This window comes from Balaenoptera physalus, assembly GCF_965194825.1.
Source record: "Balaenoptera physalus genome assembly, chromosome: X".
Lineage (NCBI taxonomy): Eukaryota > Metazoa > Chordata > Mammalia > Artiodactyla > Balaenopteridae > Balaenoptera > Balaenoptera physalus.
Window position 1 is genome coordinate 73,631,484 of NC_138903.1, and position 17,212 is coordinate 73,648,695.

The window sequence follows — 17,212 nt, forward strand, 5'->3', positions numbered from 1 at the left end:
CTGCCTAGAGAAGTTCCTTTAGCATTTGTTGTAAAGCTTGTTTGGTGGTGCTGAATTCTCTTAGCTTTTGCTTGTCTGTAAAGGTTTTAATTTCTCCATCAAATCTGAATGAGATCCTTGGTGGATAGAGTAATCTTGGTTGAAGGTTTTTCTCCTTCATCTCTTTAAATATGTCCTGCCACTCCCTTCTGTATTGCAGAGTTTCTTCTGAAAGATCAGCTGTTAACCTTACGGGTATTCCCTTGTGTGTTATTGGTTGCTTTTCCCTTGCTGCTTTTAATATTTTTTCTTTGTATTTAATTTTTGATGGTTTGATTAATATGTGTCTTGGCATAGTTCTCCTTGGATTTATCATGTATGAGACTCTCTGTGCTTCCTGGACTTGATTAACTATTTCCTTTCCCATATTAGGGAAGTTTTCCACTATAATCTGTTCACATATTTTCTCAGTCCCTTTCTTTTTCTCTTCTTCTTCTGGGATCCCTACAGTTTGAATGATGGTGCATTTAATGTTGTCTCAGAAATCTGTGAGACTGTCCTCTATTCTTTTCATTCTTTTTCTTTATTCTGCTCTGCTGTAGTTATTTCCACTATTTTATCTTCCAGGTTACTTATCCGTTCTTCTGTCTCAGTTATTCTGCTATTGATCCCTTCTAGATAATTTTTAATTTCATTTATTGTGTTGTTCATGATTGTTTGTTTGCTCTTTAGTTCTTATAGGTCCTTGTTAAATGTTTCTTGCATTTTGTCTATTCTATTACCAAGATTTTGGATCATCTTTACTATCATTATTCTGAATTCTTTTTCAGGTATTCTGCCTATTTCCTCTTCATTTTTTACGTCTCGTGGGTTTTTGTCTTGGTCCTTCATCTGCTGTGTGTTTCTCTGTCTTCTCATTTTGCTTAACTTACTGTGTTTGGGGTCTCCTTTTTGCAGGCTGCAGGTTTGTAGTTTCCATTGTTTTTGGTGTCTGTCCCCAGTGGCTAAGGTTGGTTCTGTGTGTTGTGTAATGTCTAGCATACTTTTGTTTCATCCTGAAGGATTTCCTTTAAGATTTTTTTTTATATAGTAGGTCTACTAGCTTTTCTGGGAACTTCCTGTTTTCTACTTCTTTTTTTTTTTTTTTCTACTTCATTTTTGAAGAACTGTTTTACCAGATATAGAATTTTGGCTAACAGATTTTACTTTTTGCTTTCAGCAGGTTAAATATATCATCCCATTACCTTCAGACCTCCATGGTTCTGATGAGAAATAAACTGTTAATCTTATTGAGAATTCCTTTTACTCATGATTTGCTTGCTGCTTTCACAATTCTCTATTTGCCTTTGGCTTTTGACATTTTGTTTACATCTCTTTTGGATCTCTTTGGGTTTATCCTACTTAGAATTTATTGAGTTTACTGAATGTGTATATTCATATCTTTCATCAAACTTGGGAAGTTTTTGTAACTTATTTCTCATATATTCTTTACATCATTCTATTTTTCTCTCTAGTCTCCTTCTTGGACTCACCTATGTTGGTTTGCTTGCTGGTATCCCACAGGTCTCTAGTTCTGTTCACTGTTCTTCATTCTTTTTTTCTTTCTGATCTCAGACATGATAATTTCAATTGTCCTACCTTGAAGTTTACTGATTATTTCTTCTACCTGATCAATTCTGTTGTTAAACCACTCTGGTGAATTCTTCACTCATTTATTTTACTTTTCAGCTCCAGAATTTGTTTGTTCCCTTCTATAATTTCTATTTTTTTATTGATATTCTTATTTTCTTCATATATCATTTTTCTGATTTCCTTTAGTTTTTTGTCAATGTTTTCTTTAAACTCTTTGCACATATTTAAGGAGGTTGTTTTAAAGTTTTTGGTTAGTAAGTCGAAAGTCTGCTTCCTCAGGGATGGTTCTTTTCAACTTATTTTATTCTTTTGAATGTGTCATACTTACCTGTTTCCTTGTATGCTTTATGATTTGTTTTGCAGGAAAATGGACATTTGAGTGTCCTAATGTAGGTAATTCTGGAATCAGACTCTTCTTTACCAGGGTTTGCTGTTTTTATTTTATTGCCTAAGCCTGTTGTGGTCTGTTTGTATTTGAATTTTTCAAATTATTTTTACCAATACTATATTCCTCTTCCTGTGTTGCCATTAAAGTCTTTATTCATTTAGCTTGTGTTCAGCTAGTGTTTTGACAGATTTCCTGAATACCACGAGCTAAAAATAGAACAAAAAATTCCACCTCTACAAGTCTTTACAGATAACTGTGCTAGGACTCTTCAACACACAGCTAGGTTTGTACTAAAACTAGAGTACAACTCAAGGTGAAAGCTTAAAGTGTTCTCAGGATTTTTTCTAAGCATTTATCTTGCCCTGGGCATGCATGTCACTTTCTAACTTCCCTGTATACATGGGTGATTTGAATGTGCTAATTCCTAAAGAAACTTTTCTCAGATTTTCCTACCAGTCTCTAGGTGGTCTATTGTATGCCTCAAATGTAATCTTTTCCCCCAGGCATCTGAAGTATTTTTTTCATCTTTAAAATATTTTTGAGCAATGCCTGCCACTTTTTCAGCCTGAGTGAGTCTGTTCTAAGTTTGAAAAATGGAGATAAGTACCTTCCATTAGTTCTTCAGGTAGACTCCAGACATGTTAGAGGAGATATACACAATAGTTTCTGATTAGAGTCTGTTCTATTCCCTCTGAAACCAGGGACCAGGGTCTCATATTGGGAACAGAGATTGCTGTCTTCAAGACTGCCACTAAACTAAAGAAGGTGTGGGGCAAATGTATTAAAATTGCCACAACACTTTCTTACCATTTGAAAGTTGCCTTTATATTGATTCAGCATTTGTCTGGTTACTTTAAATATTTAATTGTTTTCATAGTTCTGAAAAAGTTGGTTTTCACAATTTCTGCATGTTTTAAATGTTTCTTTGGGGAGACAGAATCTTGGACCTACCTACTCTGCCATTTTGCTTACCTACACATTAATATTTAAATATTCCATTAAAAATATTTTCTGTTATTTGATACTTTTTGGATCAGCTTTTCTGAATTGAAATGTCCAGAGTTTAATAAAGCATTTAACATGACAAATAGTGTAAGCCAAATTACTTCTTGATAATAAATATTGTGTTCAATGTTTAATAACACACATAGGGACTTCTAGTTAATGTGGTAGCCTGAGCTAGTGCTGAAGATATTCCCATCCTATCCATACACATAGAAATTCCAGATAAAATATATCAAAAATTTATATATATATATATATATATATATATATATATATATATGAGCTCAAAATGAGGAAAGAAATCCATAGGTGCCATATAAAAATAGTGAATTCAAAATGAGAATAGTAGAGTTTGTTTAAATGTGCAGTGGCCAAGTGTATCAGATATAGATCTTAGGCAGTTAGGGCAGGGTTTTAACCCATAAATATAGAAGATTATAGAACATATGAAGCCTTAATTGGGGATCTAGAAAAGAAATCTCTACATAAGTTGACAGACCTCAAGGTACTTCCATGTTCATGTAATTAGCCTGAAAAATATTTTGCCCATCATCCCTGGAAAGCAGCAGAGAAGCTTTTTATTTGGCTGCACAGCATGGCTTATGGGATCTTAGTTCCCCAACCAGGGATTGAACCTGGGCCCTCGGGCCTGAAAGCACAGAGTCTTAACCACTGGACCACCAGGGAATTCCCAGCAGAGAATCTTTTGATCCCCTTTGAGATATTAGTGGAAAAATATTCATAAGAAGTTACAAATCCAAGCCTGTACCTTTTTCATATGTACTATCTGAACTATACGACTAGTGTGGTGAGAGAACAGAAAGCTGAGAAATTAACACAAAACACATCCATAACCAGTAAAACCTGTTGGACCCTTGCAGAGATAAAAATGAAACCAGTCTTTAAGGAAACCCTCAAAATGTAAGATATATCAGTTAGATTGAAGGGTGCTTGAAAGTTTGGGAGAACCACACTGGGGTGTTTTCCTTTGTGAGGAAGGTACCAGGTGTGATCATGAAAGACAAAGATTATTAACATCTCTTCCTCTCCTGTGCCTCCTGGTGTCTGAGGTACTTCCTCCCTGAGTTAAAAGTTGTTGCTCTCCTTCCACTGCTACAAAACTGGTGTTTCATATTCCAATAGTTATAACGTCACTTTTTTCCCCAGAAATGAAGAAACATTTATTGCCTATTTGACTATGAAACTTAGTTAATAAGTTTGCAACCTATTCTCATGGACTTCCCTCAAGTACCACTAATTGATTTGCATTCTTACTGTCCCAGAAAACCGTGTCTCTATTAGTGACCCAACCTTGTCATCAAAACTGTGAAGAAACCGTCAGATTTTAACCTACAACAGCTGCAAACTAACAGTTTAAACTGCCACCATTTTATAGATCCCAGAAAATATAAGACGCCTTGTCAGAGACAATGGACTTCATTACTCACAGCAGTAACAGTAGCCAGAGTATCATTATTGTCTTAGGCAAGTTCCCTGAGCCCCAATTATCACAAGATGATGTGAAAAGAAGTAGGTGACACCTGCACACAAAGTGGGTTGTGTTACAGAAAAAAAATAACCTGAATTTAGAGAACCAGAATCTTTTTTGATGGGAAGTAAGCAGGCTTGCCCTTCGTGCCAGAGTTATAGACTATCTGTATCATGAAAAGTTATTTGCTATACTAGCATCCTTGAGAAGATCATTCAGAGTAAAGGCAGTCAGAGCCCCTCCTCACAAAAAATAGACACATGAGAAACACATGGAGAATTGTCTCACAAAAACTGACATCCCAACAAATAAAAATAATATAACATGAAAGTCATTATAAATAAAATATCCTTGAAATTATTAAAAAGAAGAAATAATTTGTTTTAAAAACCATAATATAAGTAAGTAGAAGGAAATATGGAAAAATAAAAAGGGGATCTTAAAAATAACCAAAATAGAATTTTGAGAAAAGAAAACTTTAGTAATTGAAATTTAAACACAGGATGATTTAAACACATACTAAAAGCATCTAAAGAGGGAAATAATCAAGAATGTATAATATTATATAGAAATAGATAAAATAGGAAAAAGAAGTTAAAATGTGTATGGTTTAATAAGAAAATTCAACATATACCTAAATTAGAATTCCCAAAGGAGAAAAGGGAGATAATGGAATTGAAGCAATATTTGAAGGTAGACTCATTAAAGATTATCCAGAACTGATGAAAGGTATGAATCCTTGCATTCAGGAAATTCAGCATATCCCCAACAGAGTAAAGCAAAACAAAATAAAGAACTACATACATACCAATATATATAATAATGAAGTTGATTACCATCAAAGAAAAAGGAACAATCTTAATATCTATCTCAGAAAAAAGACAGATCAACTATAATAGTCTTCTCATCACCAAAACTAAATGCCAGAAGATAATCAAATACCTTCAATTCTGAAGAAAATATCCTTTAAGTTGGAATTCTTTAACTAAAGAGAGAGGGCAAAATAAAGATATTTTAAGAAAAAGATTGCAGAATTTTACTATTCACATGCCCTTACTGAAAAAATAATTAAAGGAATCTTGAGGGAAGGAATGAGAAGTAAGAAGCTATGGTAAGGTAACAAGCTATGGCGAGTGATAGCCAGTATCAGAATTATCCTTCTGCCATAAAAAAACTATAAAACCTGGATACAATGTATAAAATAACTGTTTTGTAAGCATTGGAAAACAAGCAAGGTTAAAACATTGAGAGAAAGAAAATATGTGGAGTGAGTCCAAAAATTAGCCTGGGTTTCCCCCCAAGGGTGGTTTTCAAAACCAGTGTGGAGAAACAGATCACAAGGATAAAATAGCAGCCCCACTGGGAAGATGATCCGGGGCCACCATGGTAGTTGGGCCCTAGGGAAGGGATGATTCCCAGAGAGGAGAAAACCACAGAGAAAGAGTTATAAATATCTGAATAAAATTTCCATTGGTTATTTAACCTATTTCTAGGCATTGCATTTTCAGAGTAAGACTCTGGTAGGTGTATCAGAAAATAACTGTGGGGAAGCTAGAATGCTAGGTAAATATTTCAGAGGCTGCACAGTTCTTGGGATATGGAGGTTTGAGTTTAGACAAAACCAGGGTGAAAAGATGTGTTTGAACACTCAGAGCCTTCAGTTGAGACCTCAGAAAGGCCTTATCCTATGGTTAAAGACCATGCTCCAGAAGAACTATCTTAATAAAGTCTAAAACCAAGTCTCAGCAGGATCAAGGTGATTCAATTTAACTGTCTGCCACGATATTATTTAATATACTTTAGAGGAAAATAGCATAATCCAGAGCCTCTGCAGTGTATTATCCACAATATCTAAAATATAATACAAATTACTAGATTTGCAAAGAGAAAATTATTAATAAGCAAGTAAAACAATAGTTAGTAGCAGTACACCAGAAATTATCCAGATATTGGTGTTAGCAGAGAAGAGTTTCAAAATAATTGTGATTATTATTTGTTAAAGTACCATGGACTGAATTTTTGTGTCCCCCAAAATCCATATCTTGAAGCCCTAACCCCTAATATGGTGGTGTTTGGAGATGAGATCTTTGGGAAGTAATTTGGTTTACATGAGTTCATGAGAGTGGAGGCCCCATGATAGGATTTGTGCCATTTTACGGGGGTGAAGAGACCAAAGTGCTCTCTCACTCACTCTCTCTCTGTCTTCCATGTGACGATACAAAAAGAAAATGCCATTGTCACACTAGGAAGAGGGCCCTTACCAGGAATGAAGTCAGTTAGTACCTTGATCTTAAACTTCCCAGCCTCCAGAACTATGAAAAATAAATGCTTGTTTTTTGAGCCACCCAGTCTATAGAATGTGTTATTGTGGCCCTAGATGATGAATATATAAATAAAATAGAGGGAAAACAATGATAAAATGGATGAAAAGATGGATAATTCAAAAAGTAATTAACATGTATAAAAATAATTGTACACTCTAGAACCACAAAATATAATATCTGAAATTAAGAACTATTTGGATAGATGGGTTCAACTGCAGGCAGTATATGTGCATTTGAAGATAAGTCATTTGCAAATATCCAAACTAAAGCACTGGGAGAAAAAAAGAATGGAAAAATGAGAACAGAGCATGTATGACTTACTTAAATGTTCCAACATATATAGAATTAGTAATCCAAAAGGAAAAGATAGAGAGAATGGGACAGGAGCAATATTTAAAGCAATAATGGCCAAGAATATTTTTTCAAATGTGATGAAATGCATAAATCCACACATTAAAGAAGTTCAGCAAGGATATAAACAAACAAAACTTCATCTACACACATCACAGTAAAATCATTTCAGTTATTAAAAAAATCAAAGACAGAAAAAATAGCAGTCAGAGAAAACAAAACATTCTTCAGTGGAGTCACAATAAAAGTGATAGCTGACTTTTCAGCAGAAGCAGTGGAACTCAGCAGTAGGATAACAAACCATTTCTTCTGGACTGAGATTTTCCAGGAAGCCAGACTTTCAATGATAAAATTGAAACAGTTCTAGGCAAACCAGTATTGTTGGTCACCCTATCCAGAAGATAATTTTGTGATATCTTTAAAGTAGTGAAAGGGGAAAATCCCTGTCGATGTGTTTTATTCTTCATAATTGAAAGCAAAAATGAATATATGTAAATATCCTTCAAAAATGAAGGCAAAATTAAGAGGTTTTAACTAAAATAAATGCTAAAAAGATTTGTCAAGGTGACCTGCACTACAATAAAGGGAGTTCTTCTGCCTGAAAGAAAATTATCTCAGAAGGAAGTATGAAACTGAAGAAAGGAATGAAGCATCCCAGAAATGGTAAATTTGTGGGTGAAATATAAATGAATATTGCCCATTTATAACAAGAGCAATATTAATGTCATAAAATGTATGACATTCATAAAAATAAAAAAGTGACAACAATATTCCAGCCCTTTTGTAAAATTCTAGGCTTTAAAAAGTGGTGAAATTACTAATTTAATGTGGATTGAAATAAATCAGACACATAATCTGTAGTGCAGCAGCAGTTATAGAAGTTTTTGATCTCAGGAACAATTTACACTCTTAATTATTTTTTACTCCAAAGAACCTTTGTTTTTGTGGTTTAAATCTATTGATAGCTACCATATTAAAAATTCAAACTGATAAATTGTGAAAATATTTATTAATTCATATAAATGTTGCAATAATGAACCTACAACTTGGTAAAATAAATAGCATACTTTTATAAAAATAACTCTTTTTTTAAACAAAAAAATAAGAATAGTTACATCTTTTATTTTTCCAAATCCCTTTTATTATAGTTTAACAGAAGATAGCTGGATATTCATATTGCTTCAGCATTTAATATATTGTGATATCAAATGGCATGACCCTCTGGAATACTCCACTCTATACGAATGAAAAAGAGAATAAAAAAGGCAAATACTCTCAATATTATTATGAAAGTAATTTTGACCTTATAAATACCCCTGAAAGATCTTGGGGACACACAGATTTTCCCAAACCACATTTTAAAAACCTGCTTTACAGTAACCATGGAAAGAATACTAAGATAGCATAAACCAAAACCTAATAGATGAGGAAAAGTGGAATAATGCAAATATTTAATACAAAAAAAACCCCCAAGAAATTGGAAAAAAGAAGCAAAGAATAGATGAAACAAAAGGCAAACAAATGCTATACAATTATAGATATAAATGCAACTATATCAACAATCACCTTAAATATAAATAGCTTAACCTTCCAATTAAAAGATGAAGATTTTAAAACTGTATTAAAAATAGATCTAAATGGTTTTTGTGAGTTACACTTTACATATGAGGACACAGAGATTAAAACTAAAATGATGGAAAAGATACATCATGTAAAACTGACAGTAAGTGGTGTTCAGCAACCTGGATGACTCTTACAGATAGTATGGTTACTGAAAAAAAAGCCTGAGACAAAAGACTATGTTCTGTATGTTTTCACTCACATGAAGCTCAAAGCAGACAAAAAATTGATTTTGAGATAGAATATTGGTTACCACTTGGGGTATAGACTGGGAAGGAACATAAGAGAACCTTATGGGGTGCTGGAAAGTTTCTATATTCTTACTCGTGTTGTGATTATGCAGGTATATACATATGTAAAAACATCATCAAGCTATATATTTATGATATTCATGCACTTGTATATCATTTGTTATAAAATAAATAAATTTCTTAAAATGAAGCTGTGGTGGTCAGGAAAATCATTAAACATGTCATTTATCTATATAAGCTTTGGCAGTTAAGAAAAACTAATTTTGTCATCTGAAGAAAAAAGGGAAGTAAAATCTTGGACAATGATAACAAAAAAAATTGAAGAGAGGAGATTGGAGTACAAGTGTTTAAGGTGATTGTATGGATCCAAGGAGGATATAAGTTTTGATTGTCTGCTATGCATATTAAAGCTTTTAGGTTAAAGGAATATATGAAATGTGTAATGTCTTGACCAGTAGAGTAGGAAACAAAGAAAATTAAGAAAATTGGTTTTAATAGAGTGCAGGGAAAATGAAGGAAAGGAGCCAAGAGAAAAACATAGCACATAGAAGATAAAATAAAATGGTAGAATAAGTCTGAATGTATCACAATCACAATAAATATAGATGGATAAAATCCATCTGTTACAAGACAGAGACCTCTCAGATTGGTGCTAGTCCCTCAGATTCTGGAGGATGCCTTTTTATAACTTGGAAATGAATAGATTATTTGAAACACACTAGTATTATTATTTAATACTTATTCCATGCCCTTAAAAAAGAAATAAATAACAGATTTTATATCAAAAATTATACACTAACTTCTATATTCATTTTTCTTGTAGTCTGATCTCAGCCATGAAATGGAATCTGATATGATAGATGTGGTAAGTTGCCTCCCAAGATTTTGTTTTATAAAATAAAATATTTAAAATATACTATAGTCTTTTTAATACTAGAGTACCCAATAATTATATTTCCTTTAGTACACTGTAGAAAAGTATAGACACACACACACTGTATATAGTGAATGTTTAAAGCATATTTGTTTTATATTTTGTGTTACACAAATTAAATTGGATGAAACAATAAAAAATTAAATATTTCTTATAGAAGATAGTATTCTAAATTGTGAGACAGAAAAAAACTATAAAAGGTATAACTATAATTGGCAAGTATAAGCAGTATCTTTTCAGCATATTCTGAAACAAAAACAAAACATAGTTCCTTTATTCACATTTCTGATTTGGAATATTATTCCTCTGATAAATAATTTGTTTGTGTGCAGTTTTCTTTTGGTAGAGACTATAACTGTTCTTTGGTGTTTATAAGAGAACAGGCCTTAATATACTTAATAAGTCAAAGTTATATGAAATTATTCATGTCAAATATTAGCATAGATAAATTCACCTTCAGAAAACTCCACTGTTGGGGAAATATTTTTTCTTCAATAAGTCCCAGTGAAAGAAACCTTTCACCTACACCTACTGCCTTGGGTACCTATGTTTGTTCTTTATTTAGAAAAAAACTATGATACTAGTCTCTAGAATTATGGATTGCCTGAAGTATTTCAGATATGGCTGAAACAATTAGAATTAATTAATTATATTTCTTCCTTTCCAGATCAATTTAATATTCATTTGAAGCAAGTTTAATAGGTTCACTCATAAAACTGTAAATATTTAAGAGTAGTTTTTTAGCTTTTGTGTTTTGTTTTGTTCGTTGCTTGTTTCATACCAAAAGAAAGCATTGAATAGTAATTCCCGTTTTTAACATAATATATGGCACAAAGGAAAGACCCTTCTGCCTTAAAAACTACCTCCTTTTACAGTTTGCTGATGTTTGTTTGAATGTAATTTATTTGGCTTTACGACTTGCTCCTTGTCAGAATGAAAAATTCCCTGTCGTATATACAATGTTAAGCAAGTTCACGTTTTCCTTTTAAGTGCAAGAATGTTTTGGGTGTCCTTTCTGAAAAACGGGTTTTTGGTGAAGTCAAGTCGAAATAAAGCATGAGGACATTGAGTCCATAGAGGGGAAAACTAGAGAAGAAGAGGAGGAAAACAGGCTACTTGACACTTTTTTCCTAGAGACAAGAGACTTTGCTCTTGAAGCATTTTTTTTTTTTTAGTTGAGTATAAACTGAATTCAACTTCAGTAACAAACTAGTAGTCACCAAAGATATTGTTGAAAATGAAATGGCTCAGTATTCTGTATCTGCCATAAAGCATAATTACATCTTTCTCATTATCAGCTCAGACTGAAAGTCTGTAGGAACAATATTTTGCACAGATGAAAGAAATTTTGAGATTTATAATAGATATTACTTCTTAAATGTAGAGAAATAGATTTAAATGTTTTTGATAATATTTTAATAAACATGCAATATGTTACCTAATGTTTTCTTTATTTTTCACCCTGTTTTCTATAAGCATTTACCTTGCTCTCCTCTTCCGTTATATTTTCTGTTATCATTCAGATTTTCTCTTGCTAACCATTTTTATTTTCTCTTGCTCTGTTTTTCTCTCTCACTGCTCCCTATGGGACCTGAAAGTAAAGTATTTATGTGAAATACAGATGTTCATAGACTTGAATAAAGCACATGATATTAAAACATGTCAGCTTTTGGAGACTAATAAAAAACACTTAAAATCTAAAGGATATTTTGGGCCACAATGCTCAGGCATAATAATTATAGCAATGTCTTCTCTCTGAGACATGCTTCTTCATCAAAAATCGTACTGACATTACAGTGATGGATGGACATGCAGGAGAAAGGAAAATTTTATCCTTGTCTTTCTCTTTGGCATAATCTGTTTTAAGACTTCCTAAGTGCCTAATATCTGATACTAATATTTGGTTCTTTGTAAAAAAGCATAACTTGATTACATATTGTCTCAGATGTCATCTTTGGGATCTACTTTTCATATACTTCAAGTAAAATTAAAAATATCATGGAATTCATATATTGTTAGACTTGGAAAACACTTTAGTTTTGGTCCAACCATCCATTCTAGTATATGAATCAATTCTCATATATGAAAGATGGCCAGATATATGCCAAATACTGTGTTCATTGCTTAACATTTATTTTATTTTATTTTATTTTCATAATCCCTTTCATGTGAAGTACATTTTACAGATAAGGAAACTGAGGCTGATGGAGTTTAAGTTACTTGTTCAAGGTCACACAACTAACAAGTTGCACAGATGGAATGTGGACTCAGGTTATTGTAACACCAAAACCCATGCTCTTTTCTTTATACCACATATCTATGTAGCCTAGGCTCATATACCTTCAGCTAGGAATCCTATATACCTGGGAAGTTCATTATAGACCTCACTGTTGGAAAATTCTCTCTTACAATTATATAAAATCATCTATTCTGTGGGTGTCCACCCATTGTTCTTACTTCAGCTCACAGAAATTGATAGAACTAATTTAATTATTCTTCTATTCTATTTTTTTTGCACTTTTAAATTTAATTTTAAGGGTACATTTAGAAAGGTAGTGATAAGGGTATAATAAAAGTAACAAAATATAAATCTGAATCCCCCTGTTCGAATTTCAAACACATATATAATTTCCCCAAGTCTCCAAATATTATTTTTGTTAGTTTCTGCTTTATAATAAAGTGAATCCGCTATACATATACATATATCCCCATATGTCCTCCCTCTTGCATCTCCCTCCCACTCTCCATATCCCACCACTATAGGTGGTCAAAAAGCACCAAGCTGATCTCCATGTGCTATGTGGCTGCTTCCCACTAGCTATCTATTTTACATTTGGTAGTGTATATATGTCCAGGAACTCTCTCACTTCGTCCCAGCTTACCCTTCCCAATCCCCGTGTCCTCAAGTCCATTCTCTATGGCTGTGTCTTTATTCCTGTCCTACCTCTAGGTTCTTCAGAACCATTTTTATTTTTTAATTTTTTTTAGATTCCATACATATACATTAGCATATGGTATTTGTTTTTCTCTTTCTGGATTAGTTCACTCTGTATGACAGACTCTAGGTCCATCCACCCCATTACAAATAACTCAATTTCTTTTCTTTTTATGGCTGAGTAATATTCCACTCTATATATGTGCCACATGTGATTTATCCATTCATTGATCGATGGACACTTAGGTTGCTTCCATGCCCTGGCTATTTTAAATAGTGCTGCAATGAACATTGTGGTACATGACTCTTTTTGAATTATGGTTTTCTCAGGATATATGCCCAGTAGTGGGTTTGCTGGGTCCTGTGGTAGCTCTGTTTTTAGTTTTTTAAGGAACCTCCATACTGTTCTCCATAGTGGCTGTATCAGTTTGCATTCCCACCAACAGTGCAAGAGGGTTGCCTTTTTTCCACACCCTCTCCAGCATTTAATGTTTGCAGAATTTTTGATGATGGCCATGGTGAACAGTGTAAGGTGCAACCTCACTGTAGTTTTGATTTGATTTCTCTAATGATTAGTGATGTTTAGCATCCTGTCACGTATTTGTTGGCAATCGGTATATCTTCTTTGGAGAAATGTCTATTTGGGTCTTCTGCCCATTTTTGGATTGGATTGTTTGATTTTTTGATATTGAGCTGCATGAGCTGCTTGTAAATTTTGGAGATTATTCCTTTGTCAGTTGATTCATTTGAAAATATTTTCTCCCATTCAGAGGGTTGTCTTTTTGTCTTATTTATGGTTTCCTTTGCTGTGCAAAAGCTTTTAAGTTTCACTAGGACCCATTTGTTGATTTTTGTTTTTATTTCCATTTCTCTAGGAGGTGGGTCAAAAAGGATCTTGCTGTGATTTAAGTCATAGAGAGTTCTGCCTATGTTTTCCTCCAAGAGTTTTATAGTGTCTGGCCTTAAATTTAGGTCTTTAATCCATTTTGAGTTTATTTTTGTGTATGGTGTTAGGGAGTATTATAATTTCATTCTTTTACATGTAACTGTCCAGTTTTCCCAGCACCATTTATTGAAGAGGCTGTCTTTTCTCCATTGTATATTCTTGCCTCCTTTAGCAAAAATAAGTTGACCATAAGTGCGTGGGTTTATCTCTGGGCTTTCTACCCGGTTCCATTGATCTGTATTTCTGTTTTTGTGCCAGTACCATACTATCTTGATTACTATAGCTTTGTAGTATAGTCTGAAGTCAGGGAGCCTGATTCCTCCAGCTCCATTTTTCTTTCTCAAGGTTACTCTGGGTATTCAGGGTCTTTTGTGTTTCCATACAAATTGTGAACTTTTTGTTCTAGTTCTGTGAAAAATGTCATGGGTAGTTTGATAGGGATTGCCTTGAATCTGTAGATTGCTTTAGGTAGTATAGTCATTTTCACAATGTTGATTCTTCCAATCCAGGAACATGGTATATCTCTCCATCTGTTTGTATCATCTTTAATTTCTTTCATCACTCTCTTATAATTTTCTGCATACAGGTCTTTTGTCTCCTTAATAGGTGTATTCCTAGGTATCTTATTCTTTTTGTTGCAATTGTAAATGGGAGTGTTTCCTTAATTTCTCCTTCAGATTTTTCATTGTTATTGTACAGAAATACAGAGGATTTCCGTGCATTAACTTTGTATCCTGATACTTTACCAAATTCATTGATTAGCTCTAGTAGTTTTCTGGTAGCATCTTTAAGACTCTCTATCTATAGTGTCATGTCATCTGCAAACAGTGACGGCTTTATTTCTTCTTTTCCAATTTGGATTCCTTTTATTTCTTTATCATCTCTGGTTGCTGTGGCTAAAACTTCCAAAACTGTGTTGAATAATAGTGGTGAGAGTGGACAGCCTTGTCTTGTTCCTGGTCTTAGAGGAAATGCTTTCAGTCATTCACCATTTAGAACGATGTTGGCTGTGTGTTTGTCATATATGGCCTTCGTTATGTTGAGGTAAGTTCCCTCTATGCCTACTTTCTGGAGGGTTTTTATCATAAATGGGTGTTGAATTTTGTCGAAAGCTTTTTCTGCATCTATTGAGATGATCATATGATTTTTCTCCATCAATTTTTCAATATGGTTTATCACATTGATTGATTTTCATATACTGAAGAATCCTTGCATTCCTGGGATAAACCCCACTTGATCATAGTGTATGATCCTTTTAAAGAGCTGTTGGATTCTGTTTGCTAGTATCATGTTGAGGACTTTTGCATCTATGTTCATCAGTGATATTAGCCTGTAGTTTTCTTTCTTTGTGACATCTTTGTCTGGTTTTGGTATCAGGGTGATGGTGGCCTCATAGAATGAGTTTGGGAATTTTCCTCCCACTGCTATATTTTGGAAGATTTTGAGATGGATCTGTATTAGGTCTTCTCTAAATGTTTGATAGAATTCGCCTGTGAAGCCTTCTGGTCCTGAGCTTTTGTTTGTTGGAAGATTTTTAATCACAGTTTCAATTTCAGTGCTTGTGATTGGTCTGTTTCTATTTTCTATTTCTCCCTGGCTCAGTCTCAGAAGGTTGTGCTTTTCTAAGAATTTGTCCATTTCTTCCAGGTTGTCCATTTTATTGGCATATATTTGGTTGTAGTAATGTCTCATGATCCTTTGTATTTCTGCAGTGTCAGTTGTTACTTCTCCTCTTCCATTTCTAATTTTATTAATTTGAGTCTTTTCCCTTTTTTTCTTGATGAGTCTCTCTAATGGTTTATCAATTTTTTGTATGTTCTCAAAGAACCAGCTTTTAGTTTCATTTATCTTTGCTATTGTTTCTCTAATGTCTTTTTCATTTACTTCTAATCTGATCTTTATTAATTCCTTTCCTTCTGCTAACTTTGGGTTGTTTTTTTGTTCTTCTTTCTCTAATTGCTTTAGGTGTAAAGTTAGGTTGTGTATTTGATACGTTTCTGGTTTATTGAGTTAGGATTGTTTTGCTATAAACTTCCATCTCAGAACTGCTTTTGCTGCATCCCATAAGTTTTGGGTCATCGTGTTTTCATTGTCATTTGTTTCTAGGTATTTTTTTTTATTTCCTCCTTGATTTCTTCAGTGATCTCTTGGTTATTTATTAGTGTATTGTTTAGCCTCCATGTGCTTGTATTTTTTTCAGATTTTTTCCTGTAATTGATATCTAATCCCATAACGTTGTGGTCAGGAAAGATACTTGATACGATTTCAGTTATCTTAAACTTACCAAGGCTTGAGTAGTGACCCAAGATATGATCTATCCTAGAGAATGTTCCATGAGCACTTGAGAAGACAGTGTATTCTTTTGTTCTTGGATGGAGTGTCCAATAAAGAAAGTCTGTATGGGTTCCTAGGTCTGAAGTGGGTCTCTTGTAGACAGCATATATATGGGTCTTGTTTTTATATCTGTTCACCAGTCTATGTCTTTTGGTTGGAGCATTTAATCCATTTACATTTAAGGTAGTTATCAATATGTATGTTCCTATTACCATTTTCTGTATTGTTTTGGACTTGTTATTGTAGGTCTTTTCCTTCTCTTATATGTTTCCTGCCTAGAGACGTTCCTTTAGCATTTGTTGTAGGGCTGGTTTGGTAGTGCTGAGTTTTCTTAGCTTTTGCTTGTCTGTAAAGGTTTTCATTTCTCCATCAAATCGGAATGAGATCCTTGCTGGGTAGAGTAATCTTGGGGTTGTAGGTTTTTCCCTTTCATCACTTTAAATATGTCTTGCCACTCCCTTCTAGCTTGCAGAGTTTATTCTGAAAGATCAGCTGTTAACCTTATGGAGATTCCCTTGTATGTTATTTGTTGTTGTTCCCTTGCTGCTTTTAATATTTTTTCTTTGTATTTAAGTTTTGATAGTTTGCTTAATATGTGTCTTGGCGTGTTTCTCCTTGGATTTATCTTGTATGGGGCTCTCTGTGCTTCCTGGACCTTATTGACTATTTCCTTTCCCATATTAAGTAATATTTCAACTATAATCTCTTCAAATATTTTCTCAGTCCCTTTCTTTTTCTCTTCTTCTTCTGGGACGCATATAATTTGAATGTTGTTCAGTTTAATATTTTCCCGGAGGTCTCTGAGACTGTCCTCAATTCTTTTCATTCTTTTTTCTTTTTTCTGCTCTGTGGTAGTTGTTTCCACTATTTTATCTTCCAGGTCAACGATCCGTTCTTCTGCCTCAGTTATTCTGCTATTTATTCCTTGTAGAGGATTTTTAATTTCATTTATTGTGTTTTTTGTCATTGTTTGTTTGCTCTTTAGTTCTTCTGTGTCCTTGTTAAATGTTTCTTTTATTTTCTC

At 33.5% G+C, this 17,212-nt stretch overlaps 2 protein-coding genes across 2 annotated transcripts in view; both read left to right on the forward strand.

Moving 5' to 3' along the window:
- LOC309653068 (uncharacterized protein) overlaps positions 1-17,212 on the forward strand; it is a 377,540-nt gene that overhangs the window by 66,549 nt on the left and 293,779 nt on the right. The gene's annotated exons all lie outside the window — the stretch shown is intronic.
- LOC309653026 (uncharacterized protein) overlaps positions 13,742-17,212 on the forward strand; it is a 264,232-nt gene continuing 260,761 nt past the window's right edge. The window contains exon 1 of the mRNA XM_082447371.1: positions 13,742-13,786. The gene's annotated coding sequence lies outside the window, so the exon portion shown is untranslated. The remainder of the gene's footprint in view (positions 13,787-17,212) is intronic.